The following is a 14,336-nucleotide window of genomic DNA, read 5'->3' on the forward strand; positions in this document are numbered from 1 at the left end:
ATGGTCAGTCTGAGGGTTTTTGGTCCCCCCAGAACAAGGCCTCTGGGTCATAATCTAGTGCCAACACTGAGCTCTTATCAAAATGAATATTCTAATCCTGCCAGTCTTACTGAGTTGTTAAACTGAGTGTGCCTGTGCATAAGTTTAACTCAGCATCCTTTTTATCATGTTAGATAAAGAAAGAAATATGGTGTTTTTCATTAAATTAAATTTCTGGACAGCTGAGCACAGAATCTACTGGTGAGCATCAGTTCACCCTTTTCTACTCTCCCTAAAGGGGTCTTTCTTGAGATCATACAACCGTAACCCAATTTCTCTGTGTACTGCTTGAAACCAATGCCAAGGGTAGCTTATACAGCAGGGGTGGGCAATTTTTTGGAGCTAGAGGCCACATAGGGAGTTTTCGTGAGTTGTCACAGGCCGGATCAGCATGCCCCCGACCGCAGCAACTCATCAAATATCCCCATGTGGGATGGGGCTGCAGGTACGTGTAGAGCAGTGTTCAGAGGTGGTATGGGAGGACAAGGCTGGGATCCTGGGGCGGGCCATGGGGCGGTGACAGCATGGGGCCAGGGCCAGAGACTGGGGCAAAGCTGCGATCTGCTCCCTGCATGCCCCTGCTCTGTGTGGGGGTAGTGGGGGGTGTTGTGTGTGATGGTGTATGTGAGTGTGCGCCTGGGGGGCAGCTTCCTGAGGGCTAGGCCCTGGTAGCCAGCGTGGGTGAGGGGATGGAGGAGGGGCAGGGGGTGTGTGCAGCAGAACTTGCCCAAGCTATATGGTCCATGGCTGCTCCCACATTACTCTGCACTGGGCAAGGCACCTGCCACCCCTGTGCACATCATGCTGGCCCCAGCCAGCACACACAGCTTACCAGTAGGGCTTCTCCCAGTGTGGCTTCAGCCATGTGTGGACTGGTCAGTCCCCACACCACCAGTGCTGGCTACTCCTCCTGCTCCTGTGCCACTCTGGTTGAGGAGGAAACTTCAGCTGGGAGGCTTCTGTTCCAGCACACAGGGCTCCTGCTCCAGCTCCTGGGCATGGGCAACGGAAGGCCAGGGCTAAGGCGGCTTATCCCGCCCCAAATGCAGGCAGACTGGGCGTGGACTCAGGACCTCTTTGAGCTTCCACACCACCCAGACTGCTTCTCCTCCCTCATAGCCTGCTCTTGTCTTTGCCACAGAAACTCAAGTTCTGTTTTCCAAACCAAGAGAAGCGGCAGCTCTTCATTGAAGTCTATACCAGGGACATGGAGATGGGCATGAAGCTCCATATCACAGAAGTCTGGGTGGCTGCAGCCAGGGTGGAGGGTGGGGGCATGGGGGCAGGGCACACACACACAGAGACAAGCAGCCAGAGGCTGCATGTGGCTAGGAACTCAGCCGGGCCTAGCTGTGAGTGGAGCAGCACCAAGCTGAGCAGGTAAATGTGGATCAGAAGGGGCACAAGGGAAGAAAGGGGCATGGGAGGGGGAAGATTGAGGCCCCCATAGGGGTGAATGGGGCTCCAGGGCCAGGGTGGGTTGTGGGGCACTCACTGTCCAGGTGACTCATCCAGGAGTGTGGGGGCTCCCACCATTGCACAGACCCCTGAGGCAGGCACAGGGGGTACGTGCCCCCCCAGTCTGTGCTGTGTGCAGGGCTGAGATGGCTGTCATTGTGGACTGCACTCCACACCCCACTGCCAGCGCCCCAGCAGCGGCATGACACCACATGCCTCCCACCACTGGACAGGTGGCACAGCTAAGGCACAGGAGGCATGTACAATTGCCCAGCTGCTGGGGCACCAGCAGCAGGGTGTGGAGCACAGTCCACAGCAGCTGCTGCCTCCACCCTGCACATAGCACAGAAGGGGTGGGGGGACATGACCCCTGTGCCTCCCCTGTGTCTGCGTGCAATGGCTGGAGCCTCCTCACACCCCAGGATGAGCTGCACAGGCAGCGAGAGCCCCACGACCTGACCTGGTACCAGGGCCAAATTAACCCCAGCACCTGCCCCTGCTTCTGCCCCACTCCATCCCTCACCATTGAGCCTTGATCTGCCCTCCTATACCCCTTCCCCACGACAGATTTACTTGCTTTGGGGGTGTTCATTTGCATGCTTGTGTGCGCATGCACTCAGCCCCCCCCCCAATCATATTTTCTTCCTCCACCTATGCTCCTGGCTGCATTCCATCCACTTAACCTCCTGCCAATGGCTGCTCATCACTCCAGGAGAGCAAGGTGGGTGGAAGGCAACTTTGAGCTGGAGTTGGATCCCCATTAAGAGTTGAAAGCAGATCACTACATTCAAAGGCCAGAGAGTGACCATTACACCGTGGAGCCAGCTAGTGCTCAGAATATTTATATCCGCACCTTTCTGCAGAGTGCAGAAGCTCCACCCCTGCAGCCTCACCTACCGCCTAAGCCCAGTGTCCAGGTAGGGCCTGGATACTGATACCACTTCACCCCAGCAACACCTACTTTAGTGGGGCCCAGCAGAGGCCTTGGGGAACATTTCTCTGTGTGTACCAAGACTCCCCAGAATGCACTGCCCACCCCACCTGATGGAACAGAGCAGCATCTGGCCTGCCCAGAGCAGCATCTGGCCTGCCAGGGGCACTTCCCAGCTGAGAAGCAGGACCCAGCAGTGCCCTTCCCCACACCTGGACAGAGCTCAGCTCTGAGTAAATTCCAGCAGCAGGAGGGTGGGGAACTCTCTTGCAGGGAAGCGCGGAGATAAATAAGAGGCAGGTGCTGAGTGCTGTGAAGAGCACAGGGGATACAGCTCATTGGTAAATCATGTTCTTTACGTTTATAAAACCCTGGTTTCCATGCCCAGTGTCTCCACTGTTGCTGTGGAATCCCTTACCAGAGGGCGGTTCTGTGCTGTTTCACAGTGCTGTTATAGAATTGCAGGATCATAGAAAATGAGGGTTGGAAGAGAGCTCAGAAGGTCACATCTAGTCCAACCCCCTGCTCAAAGCAGGACCAGCCCCAACTACATCGTTCCAACCAAGGCATTGTCTAGCTGGGTCTTAAAACCCCCCAAGGATGGAGATCCCACCACCCCTCTGGGTATCCTGTTCCAGTGATTTACTGCCATCCTAGTGAGAAAGCTTTTCCTAATGTCCAACTTAAACCTCCCATGTTGCAATTTGAGTCCATTGCTTCTTGTTCTGTCATCTGCCACCGCTGAGGTCAGTCAAGCACCATAATCTTTGGAACAGCCCTTCAGGGAGTTGAAGGTTGCTATTAAATCTCCTCTTGGTCTTCTCCTTTCCAGACTAAATAAACCCAATTCCTTCAGCCTTTCCTCATGAGTCATGTGCCCCAGCCCCCTCACCATTTTTGTTGCCCTCTGCTGGACTCTCCAATTTGTAAACATCCTTTCTGTACTGAGGGGCCCAAAAGTAGCCACAGTATTGTCAGAGACAAAGGCAGGCCCTACTCTGCTTAGCCAATTCTCTTCCTGGTGCTCTCACTTGTGTGCGAGTTGGTGGCTAAGACAACCACTGGTGCACTGCGGGAGAGGGGTAAAAATGAGGGTGTAGAGGCAGCACAGGCTTCCCCTTTCTGAAGGTCCAGATCAGGAGCTGTAGCTGGTGAGGATGTTGCTGTTTGCCCTGTCACACCAAGGTAAATAGCCTGGGGAAGAAGGCAGTGGATAGGGTTGGTGCAAAAAAGCAGAACTTCCCTTTTGGGGAGAATCAATTCTTATGAGCAAACTGAGCAGCTGTGCTGTGGATTTTTTCACAGTAAGGTGGGTGAAAAATTGACTTGTGGGATGCACCCAGAGAGTGGTGGTAGAGGGGTTGGTTTCCCCCTGGAGGGATGTGGGTAGCAGTGTCCCTCAAAGCTCTGTCCTTGGACCGGTGCTGTTTAATATCTTCATCAGCGATTTGGATGAAGGTGTTGAAAGCACCTTGTCCAAATTCGCAGATGACACCAAACTATGGGGCATAGTAAACACACTGGAGGGCAGGGAGTGAATTCAGGCAGATTTGGACCACTTCCCCTCTCTCATGTCAAGTCTTCCTTTTTCTTGTATCGCTGGAAGTATTTTGGGGTGTGCTGTGGAGAGCTGATGAAAAGCAGAGTAATAATGTTCCATAGGCTCCAATTCCCAAACTCTGCATGCATAGCACAACAGATTAACGGGCCATCGCTTAACCACTCAGTCACCTAGTCGAGACCTACCTAAAACCTTTAACTCTTTCTAAGTCTTATTATGCTTGCCATATTTTTCCCCAGGACACTTCCCCTTGCTGAAGAAGAAGTGGTATGCATTCTTTGTATGCATTTCCTGTTCAGCTGAGCACATTCACCTACCAGGGGAATGTTGCTACCTTCACTGACAAACCCCTGCCCTTGTCCCTCTCCCCGGAAAACAAAGAAACACAACACCAGCTTAGCCCTCCCTCGGCCTAAAACATCCATTGAAGCACCAGGAAGAAGCCTCCCCATTCAGCATCAGGCACTCACAGCCTTCTGAGATCCTCCTGTGTTTACCATATAGGTGTGTATACTAACACCCATCCTGCATGGAAAGATGTCCAGAGTTGCAGCAGTGTCTGTCAATGGCACATCGGCCTCATCAGCAGACATCCTGATTTTCTCTGATAAAAAAATTGCAAATTCTCTGATAAAATCCCCAACACCCAGGATTAAAATTAAAGCTCCCCCACACTCCCTCTGGCCCTGCTGGTGCCCCTCACTCCCCCCACAACAGCCCCACAGGGACACACACATATGCAGGCACAGACAAACACCTCAACAGGTATATGTGTGTGAGGAGAAGGGAAGGGTCTTGTGGGGGCAGATCAAGAATGGGTGGCGGGGAGTCTGTGTCTGTGCCTGCTCCCAGGAGCGGGGCCAGGGAGTACCTTGCATTCGTCAGTATTGAATGTCATCAGGTTTGTATCTGCCCACTTTTTGAGCCTTTCCAGGTCAGCCTGAATCACCAGCCTATCCAAAAGTGTGGACGCTCTACCCCAAAGTTTAGTGTCATTGGCAAACTTGGCCAGTCCACTTCTGACACCACTATCCACATTGTTAATAAAGATGGTAAAAAGAACAAGCCCAAGGATGGAGCCTTGGTGGTCCTGGTCATGGTGCACCACAATAATTTATTGGTCATGGTGCACCACAATAATTTACTTCTGTCGATCACCACTCTCTGGGTCTGACCTCAGAGCCAATTCCCCAGCCATCAGACTGTGATGTAGCTGAGGCCACAGCTGACCAATTTTTCCATGAGGAAATCCTGAGACACCAGATCAAATGCTTTTTTGAAGTCCGGATATACAATGTCAATCTCTTCTCCCTTGTCCAGGTGATATGTCACCTGGTCATAGAAGGAGATGAGGTTGGTCAAGCAAGACCTACCTGCAACAAACCCATGCTGGCTGTCCCTCAGGATGTTGCCATCAGCCAGCTTGTCAAGAATGGTCTCTTTGATAATTTTTTCCAGCATCTTTCCAGGGATTGAGGTCAAACTGATTGGCCTGTACTTCCCCGGATCTAGGTTCCTCCCTTTCTTGAAGATGGGTACCACATTGGACTTCTTCCAATATTCAGGTACTTCACCTGAGCACCAGGAGTTTTTAAATATCTTTGCCACTGGCCGGCCTATTTACTTCTGTCAGCTCCTTAAGTATTCTGGGGTGCAATCTGTCAGGACCCACCTACTTGACGGTGTCCAGCCTCTCAGGGTGTTCCTTTACAAGGTCTACACTGATGCTGGGTATAAATTCATTCTCACCCTGGCCATCTGTAAAAGGAGGGGTTTCCTAGGGTTGCCATGCTCTCCCCTAGTTGCCCTCTGTAACGTGCTAAGCTGCCTACAAGCACCCTCGAATCTCGCCCGCCACGTCTTGGTCTTATATATATTAAAGGGAGGCTACCTTTCATCCTCTTGGCCACGGTTCTTCTGCTATTACTTGTCCTGTCTCTATAATGGGTGTTCTGTGCACCCCGGCCTTATGGGCTATGTGTGGCTCCAACCATCCCTGGACCACGCCCCAAGCCTCACTGATGTACTTGACATTCTTCGGTCTCACTCGACACTTCTCTATCACTTGGGCTCTCCGCAGCCCCATCTCTCTCGCTGTGCCTCACTGGGCACTCGGGCTCTCCACGGTCTTGTCACTCTCTGCCTTACTAGGCACTCAGAGTTGGCACGCACCCAGTACTATGTCTACTCTGGTGCTCAGGGTTGGCATGCCTCCGATACTACGCCTACTCTGGCGCTCAGGGTTGACATACTCTCAAATGCTGAGCCCTTCCTGGCACTCAGGGTCAGCACACTCCCAATGTTGCCTTTCTGGCTTTTGGCAGTCGCCACCCCCTTTCTCTGGGGCTCCTTGCTGCCCCCTTCTCCAGGACTGGGATCTCCATGCTGCTGTGTGTCCCCTATGAGGCCTCCTCCAACCCCTAATAGCCTCACCCAAACCTCAGGTCCAAATAGCAAACCAAACACAAGCCCCTGGGCTATAACATAAATCTAAGCCATCTGGCTCCCACCTTCTTCTTGCAACAGCAGAGTTGTTCCATCCGTCCCCAATCTCAGGCCATACCTGCAGTTTGGCCTCTACTCAGGCCAAACTCTACAGCACTGAAGATACTCTGCCCCCAAGCAGGATTGTGCCCAAGGTTTCCAGGCAGTCCCCTACAAATCCATTCCTTCCTGGCTAAACCCATTGTCCCTCCTGCTCTATCCAAGGGAATGTGTCAAAAGCCACCACAGTGCTTCCAAATGAGGACTCTTGTATGACTTGAGGAGTAACATTGCTCCTCTGCGATGCTCCACTTCCCTCCTTGCTACTGGGCATATATTCTAGGTGGGAGTACCAAAAGGATCTGAAAAGAAGCTAGATACCTTCAAAATGCTGGCATTGCCAAGCCAGGCTCTTTCCCCCAAGCACAGTTCTCCATGCCTAGGAATGTAACAGGGAACATTTTGAAGGATCTGAAGAAGGGATGAAGAAAAGTTCCCAAATGCTCTAATGCTTCTCGATGCTTGGTGGGAAGGTTAGGATGCTTCCCTTCTCTCCAAACTGAGGGAAGTCAAATTGAAAAGAACCCAGCCTCCTAAGTGTACATCCCTTGCCCAGAGTGTCACCATGATTTGCCACCAGGCAGTATCCTTGGAGTTCCTTGCAGCTCCTATTTCTCTGTGCAACTACCGTCTTCCCATTAGAAATATTCACCTGGACTGGGTGCAAATGGCAGGGTCTCTCCCACTGTTAACTGCCCTGCTTCCCTCACCTGATGGAAGCCACTCACAAATGCTCTCTCTTACCTGCATGACATTCCCCTGGCACTCACTTTCCTTGCTGCCATTAGATACCTAGCATGTAACAAAGAAATGGTGATGTGCCAGGGCAGTGTTTGTGCCTTCCACTCTAAGGGCCGAGCCCAAGCAGCCAGCAGGTGCTTAATTGCGGCAGCCATTTTAGATCCATGACTGTCTACATAAACATGGCAGTTCACCGCTAGCAGCCAGGCAGTTACATTGCCTGGCTGCAAAACTGCTTCGAACATCCTGGAAGTAAGGGCAGGAGCTGTAGAGGATGGCTTGGAGGCTCCTGGTTCTTGGCATGACCTAAAATAGCACTCTGCCAGGAGTAGGTGGCCTGGTGGGGCTCTCAGTGATGCAGGAGCCCCCAGGAAATACCAGGCCAGTGACCACCCCGGTGAAAGGTGGGTCGCTGCACCTTAATAAACCTAGTTTCCACAACTGGGTGGGTTACCCCATAAAAAGTGCAGAAAGACAGACCCGAGAGAGAGAGGGCTATAGACTCAGAAGCCTGACTTGTGATCCCTCGACTGGTCAACGCTGGGGCCAGGACCTGAAGGGTTAAAGGGCCCAGGGCCCACTGCAAGGGCCTAGGGTTCTGACTGGCCTGGAGGTGAGGCCAGGGCCAGTGTAGCCAAAGGTCCCGGGGGGACCACACCCGTAACACAGGGGAGATCAGGGAGCTAGGCAGACCCGAATGAAGGTGGAGTAGGCCGCCTGAATGGAAGGATCTTAGAGGGGTACTGATTGGAGGATTCTGGGGCTGGGCTGAGATGTAGGGGAGGAATGGAGTCACAGATAGTGCCCCCTGGCATCGGGGCAAGAAATGGATAGCCTCCTGCCTAATTAAGGTCATTAATTAGATAACAACAAGGCATGGCAGGCGAGAAGGTGGGCGGATGGCCCAGAACAGGTGGCCAGGGCTGTTGGTAGACAGGCCCCCGAGAAGGCCCCCTGTTACAGTGACCTATGGAAAAAGCTTGGGTCCTGCCCAATCACCTGTCTCCTTTTGTAGGCTTCAGAGAGAGACTGCAATAGGGGCAAGGGGGAGGTTTTGAGGCAGGAGAAAGGAAACAAAGACTCTTTGTCTGGGCCATCTGGGAAAAGGCAAAGGAGCTGAACATCCCCTGCAGGAGTGTTTCCCCATTTGCCAGAGGAACAAGTTCCCACCTTTCATGTCACCCAAACGAGGCTTGAAGCTCAAAGCGACTTCAGAAAACTTTCTTAGTTCATGGTAATGCTTATTATGACATATGTGTATAACATATCCTAAAAGTAAAGTGTGACAAGGCCCTGACATTCCTCCCTTGCCTCTTATATACAAATATATGATGTGATATCAGATATCATGAGATGATGTCATGTGATATCAGCTATCATGTTATCAGGAATATCATGTCTATATTTCTGTATTTGCTTACAATAGTCATAACTGGAGAATTCTAAGAAAGTATAAGTCCCCATTCACTCCACTGAAGGGCAAACCAAGGCATATGGGAGGTGAGAGGGGAAAAAAATCCCTCTGGCAAGGAAGCAGAAGTGTTAAGGCAGAGAAGTAGGAGAGTGAAAATGAAAGAATAGAAAAGCCTTATTCTGTGTCCCTATAGCAGTTCCTCTGGCCACATGACTCCTAATAAGGCGGCTGTGCATTTGAGTCATGTTGTAGACAGGTCCTTTTTCTTGGGCTGTTCTTAGGATGCTGTGAGAGCCTGTCCACCCTAGGTGGCTTCTATGGTCTGCTGACAGTGAACAAGCGAGCAGAGGTGAGGGGAGGTCTTTTTCCTAGAAAGGTAGTGGGGAAAAATCTGAAGTGTCAAACACTAGGGAGATGAGAAGGTTACCTGGTGCACTGGCATGTGCCAGGCAGCTTTCGTTTGTCGTAGAAGGGTGAGGTGGGACATTCAGGTTCCCTGTAGGGAGTTGGCCAGGTGGCAAAGATTGCCATTGCATGGCTTCCAGCCCCGTGTACCTGCCGTGGTGGATGAGTCTTTCCAGCGTGGTTTTCTTGAGGTGGGGAGGGAATGGATTTGTTGAGGGCTGCTCCAGGAAATGCTGGGCTAGTGACTAAGAGAAAGCCCCCTGTCCGTGTAGATGGGGAGAAGAGAGTCAGTGGCCAGAAATATGCTGGGTTGTCATGGTGTGAAAAGAGCACATTTGAAACCAATTGTAAGTTCTGGCCACTGGCTTGTCCTTTTGTCATTGGAGCAGCTGGTTTTCTGAGCCTTCCTCTCAGTTAGTGTGAGGTGAGTATAGCTGGGGCTGTGCTCTTTGACCATGCCCTTGTTTTTGCTTGTGTTAGTCCTGCACCACCTACCTTTGAGGTTCCCTTCCCAAATTGTCCCTTGCCTCACCTTGGCCATTGGGCTCTGAAGCTGCTCCTCTGAGCCAGGCTTCTTCTGTGGGAGTAGCTGCCCCATGGCATGAAGCACCATTCTCTTCCAGCCCAAAACAGAGGAGTGGTGCATGGCAGTAGAAGATTCTCACAGCCTGCTGGGCTCTCTGGTGTTCAGGGGCAATGGATAGTGCTGTAGGCCTCACCATACCCCTCTGCCTCTGCAAGTGGGTGGAGTGACTGGACTATCTCCAGGCTTCTGACTTTTGTCAGTATGTGAGAAGGCGGCTGCAGGGGGGCACTGCAAGCACATGTGGTCACCTGCCTCCTTGGCATGGGCATGCAGGCAGAGATCAGTGCTGTGGCTGCTGGGCTGGTTTTGCCCCTCCATTGTGTGGGGTGGTAAGAGGCTCTGCCTGGTTTCATTCAAGGCATAGGAGGAGAAAGTAATGACTGACGGATAGGTGTGAGGGCACAGACCTTTCTCTTTAACTTCGGTCCTGTTAGCTGCATTATCCCGGCTCTCATAGGCTTTTAGCTCTGTCATCTTTAAGTTAGGCCATGTTAGCAAAAGTGAGATAAAGAGAAGTAGTAGAATGGAAACTGAGTCACAGTTGAAAGACCCGTCTTGAAAAGACAAGCCAGTCTGAGGACATCAACTCTTAATTTAGTGTTCAGGTTAGTGTACTGTGGTTCAAGCAACAGGATAACACAAAAGCACTCACTTTCTTGCTGAAATTGTCAAATTTCTATCTGGTAATATCATAAATAGGATGAAAGGAACGGAATGAAATAGGGATCAGTTCCCTGTGATTTGTTCCCTGTGTCTTTTTGTGAGGTTCCCATCTGCAAATCTAAGATCCAATGCCGGTTTGCATTTAGTCTTCAAATTTCATAGTTTAAGAGCGACGTAGCTGTGATGGTCCAGAAATTATGTGGGAGGCAAGGATTTATTAGGGCTATACATCTCACTGGACCGGCTGCATAGTTGGGATAGAGTTAGAAAATCTTTAAATGCAACATATTCTTGATGTGATGAAGAAAGTCTTGCATTCAAAAGGTTATCTAACTCTATCTCAGCTATGAATTTAGTCCAATGTAAGATATCATCCTAAGAGTTCTTGCCTCTCTCCCAATATGAGTAACACATCCCTAACGGGCTGGCAACCTGTAAAAAATTTCTAGATTTCAAAATGTAGAGATTATAAGTTGTAAGACTGCTTATCTCTACTTAGATCATTGGTGATGCCTAGCAGGTACACACGGTGCAGGTGCACCCCCTGCGAAAAGGCGCCACCACTATTCCCAGCAGCACCTGCAGGCAGTCTGCAGTTGCCACTGGCTGCTGCCGCCGCCACCACTGATGGCAGCATCTGTGAGTGGTTGCCAACCACCAGCTGGTGCTAGCCTACCCCTCCCCACCTCCCCCACCCCCGCTGACAGCACTGCGGCTGCCTGCAGGAGCTCCCCGCTTGCTGCTGCTGGGTAAACCTCCCCAGGGAAGGGTCCCAAGTGTCACAGTGGAAACCCGAACGAACAGGCTGGGTCTAGCGGTGGAGGAGTTCTGAGTGACACGGAAGCCGGGGTTCTTTTAACAGAATGGGTTTATTGACTTACGCTTGGTAGAGCGCAGGTACGGAGTCTTCAGTTACAGTTAACAGTATTAACACACAACAGAGGGACCTGTTGTCCCACGGGGTTCCCTGACAAGCCCTCGCTTTCTACTCCCGGTGCCGAAGCCCGGGAATAGGTGCGGCTGCCTGTCAGATAAGTCCCAGGGATGGTCAACAGTTTATAGAGGAGGAACAAATGACGAAACAAAACTGTAACTCGTCAATGTTCACCAGTCCACAGGACGGTCGGGTAGCTGAGATGATTGTCGAAGTCCAAAGCCAGGTAAGTCAAGCCGAAGTTGTAGCCAGAGTCCAAAGGGTGATCCAAGATCGTGGTCGAAGACAGATGGGAAGGTAGGTTGTAAGCCAACAGATCGGTGCAGTAAACAGTAATATGAATGATACAGAACGCCAGACGGGAGAGGAGACCGATAGGCCCAAGGGCCTAACTGGAGGACGGTCCCTGAGAAGGTCAGCCTCTGTCTCCAGCTACACAGGTCTCCCCTCCCCCCCCCGAGGGAGGGGCCCGCTGACCTTTTATGTGAATTTTGTGGCCAATTAGAACGCTTTCCTCAAAGAACTTTCTAGTCTGATTATGTCATTCACTAAATAGCAATGGGCATGCGCACTGTTACTCTCTCTCACACTGGGCATGCGTCTGACAGGGAAATTAGGTCACCCATGAGTGACAGGTCTGCAGGTCATGTAAAGGGCACATGCAGGGCCTGTTACCCTGGCGCAGACCAGATAGCTTCTGTATTGGCAGCACTCACAGAGCAAATTTCCATGACAGCTGCCACCACGCTCCCACTACCGACAGTGCTGCCACCACCTGTGGGAGCTCACCTGCCCTGCCCCGCCTCTGGGGGCACATGGCGCTCGTGTCATAAAGTGTATATACATAAGAAAGACACAAGCATATGTGCGTGTGTGTGTGTTTCTGCATTTGTTAGCAATATTCATAATTGGAGAATTGTAGTAAAGGTTGGTTCCTCATTCACTCCATTGAATAGGGCTAGTCTTGCATGAAAACAGAGGCATTGAAAAGAAACCTTTAGATCCCCAAATTCCATTTAAGGACAAACAAGGGCTTGTGCAAGGTAGGAGGGAACAAAAATCCCTCCGGCAGGAAGCACAAGGCATGCTTTCAGAGAAGGGTGGAGAAGAGTGGAGAATAAGATAACAGCTCTCCGTGGTCCCATAGTGCAATGTTAGTGCATTCGGTCCACCACAGAAGGTTGCGTGCCCAAATCGCTGGGACCAGGTGCTTCTCCTTGAGCTTTCTTTCTGATCCTGTGAGGGCCTGCCCACCCCATCAGATTTCCATGGTGTGCTGGCGGGGAGGGACCAGGCAGAGACCTAAGGAGTTCTGTTTTCTCAAAGAAGGTGATGACGAAAGAACTGATGCCTCAAAGACTGGGTCAGATGAGAAAAGTGCTGCCTAGAAGTACCTTGGAGGAGAGGGGAAAGGACTGGAATAACATTTGTTTTGCCCAGTTTTGGCCCATTTGCATGTTAGGTGAATGTGATACTGATAACACTGTTAGAAATATTATTAAAAATGTATAACGAATAGAGTGTTGTTAGAACTGCACAGTTTGTATCTCATACCTGTTAAGAAGAAACACCACCAAGGACATCTCGCTAATTTACTATCTCTTTGTAACACTAAATCACACATACCTTCAAACTCCTCTGCCTCTACTCTTGTAGATTACAGAAACTGTGATTTAATTGGCTGTGTCCTTGGAGGAGAGAGGGGTTTGAACTTTTGGTAACCTGGAGAGCTTTCTAAGCATGCGTAATTAGCTAATGCATATATGCCTATCCGCCCCGCATACTTAAGTAGTTAATTATAATGCACATGCGACGGATGACGTGACGTCATTTCATGTATGTTTGTATGAACCGGAAATGAGTTGTAAGAGTTCCTGCTTCTGCACACGTGCCCAGGAGGGAAGGGATAAAAGCCAGCTGAGAGTTTTCCTCGCGGGCAGAGTGGTCTTTTGTCTTCACTCTGACCCTATTTGCAAATATATCCTTTGTGTTACTAACAATGTGTGCCTGAGGAATTATTATTCGTGAGCCTCCAAAGAAACGAACCACGATTTTTATATCAACACTACAGAAACCAAGGTGCCCCAATCTTACACCATGGCTGTAGCTCATCCCTGCAGTAGGGTCTTTCTCCAAAGGAGGAGGGGAGGAAAAGGTTTCACATAGTTATGGGAGAGAAGCAGGTAAAGCTTAAGCTAGTGTAGAAGTAATTGGCTTACTTGACTAGAGAAAAACAGACAAAGACCAGAAGTGCTGATACTGCTTAATTCAAATGTTCTGAGATAAGGAATCCGCATTCCTTGGGATAGCCCTATGCATAGATAATTGTTTAAGTAAACTGTCTAAGTTTCTGTGTAATTTACTATTGTTTAGTTTCTCCAAAGTGTATTTTTTATCTCTTTCTCTGTCTTTAGTATAAATACGCTTGTAACCTTAGAGAGTCTGAGAAATCCTTTGAAACAGGCAAGTGGGTGATTTGCCTTGCTGTGTGGACTTCTCCCTGTGATCACAGTGTAGCCCTAAACAAAGAAAAGCTGGCTCTGTCACTTGTGATTCAACCTCAACGCGGAGTTTGATTTCTTCCACACTAGGCACTAGGTAAAACAATGGCTTGTGTTTAACTCCATGTGTAAACAAAAGCAGTCACTGAAGGGAAGGGAGGAGGGAAGTGAACTAGGAACAATGTCCCAGCAAGGCTCCAACATGTTACATTGCATTTGAATTAAGATGGTTGTTGGGAACAATAGTCCAATGGTGGAGGAGCCACCAATGGCTTTCTAACACCTTAGCCTCTTGGGGATTGTTAGGCACCATCACAAGCAGCCCAGCCTAGCTAATTGCCTAGGCAAGCATATATGCCTTGGGTCCCTGGCATATTGCATTCAGCAGGATGGAAACGGGAGCGCTGCATGGCAATGCCTCCTGACAACAGGGGCAGCAAGGCCTCCTCAGCTGGATCTCATAGCTCCCCGCAGTTCAGAAATATTGACCTAGAACAGAGGTGGGCAAAATGCAGCCCATGGACTGGATGCGGGCCGCCAGGCCATTCTATCTGGCCCG

This window comes from Crocodylus siamensis, chromosome 6 (genome assembly GCF_052110815.1).
Source record: "Crocodylus siamensis isolate JL-2025a chromosome 6, ASM5211081v1, whole genome shotgun sequence".
Taxonomy (NCBI): domain Eukaryota; kingdom Metazoa; phylum Chordata; order Crocodylia; family Crocodylidae; genus Crocodylus; species Crocodylus siamensis.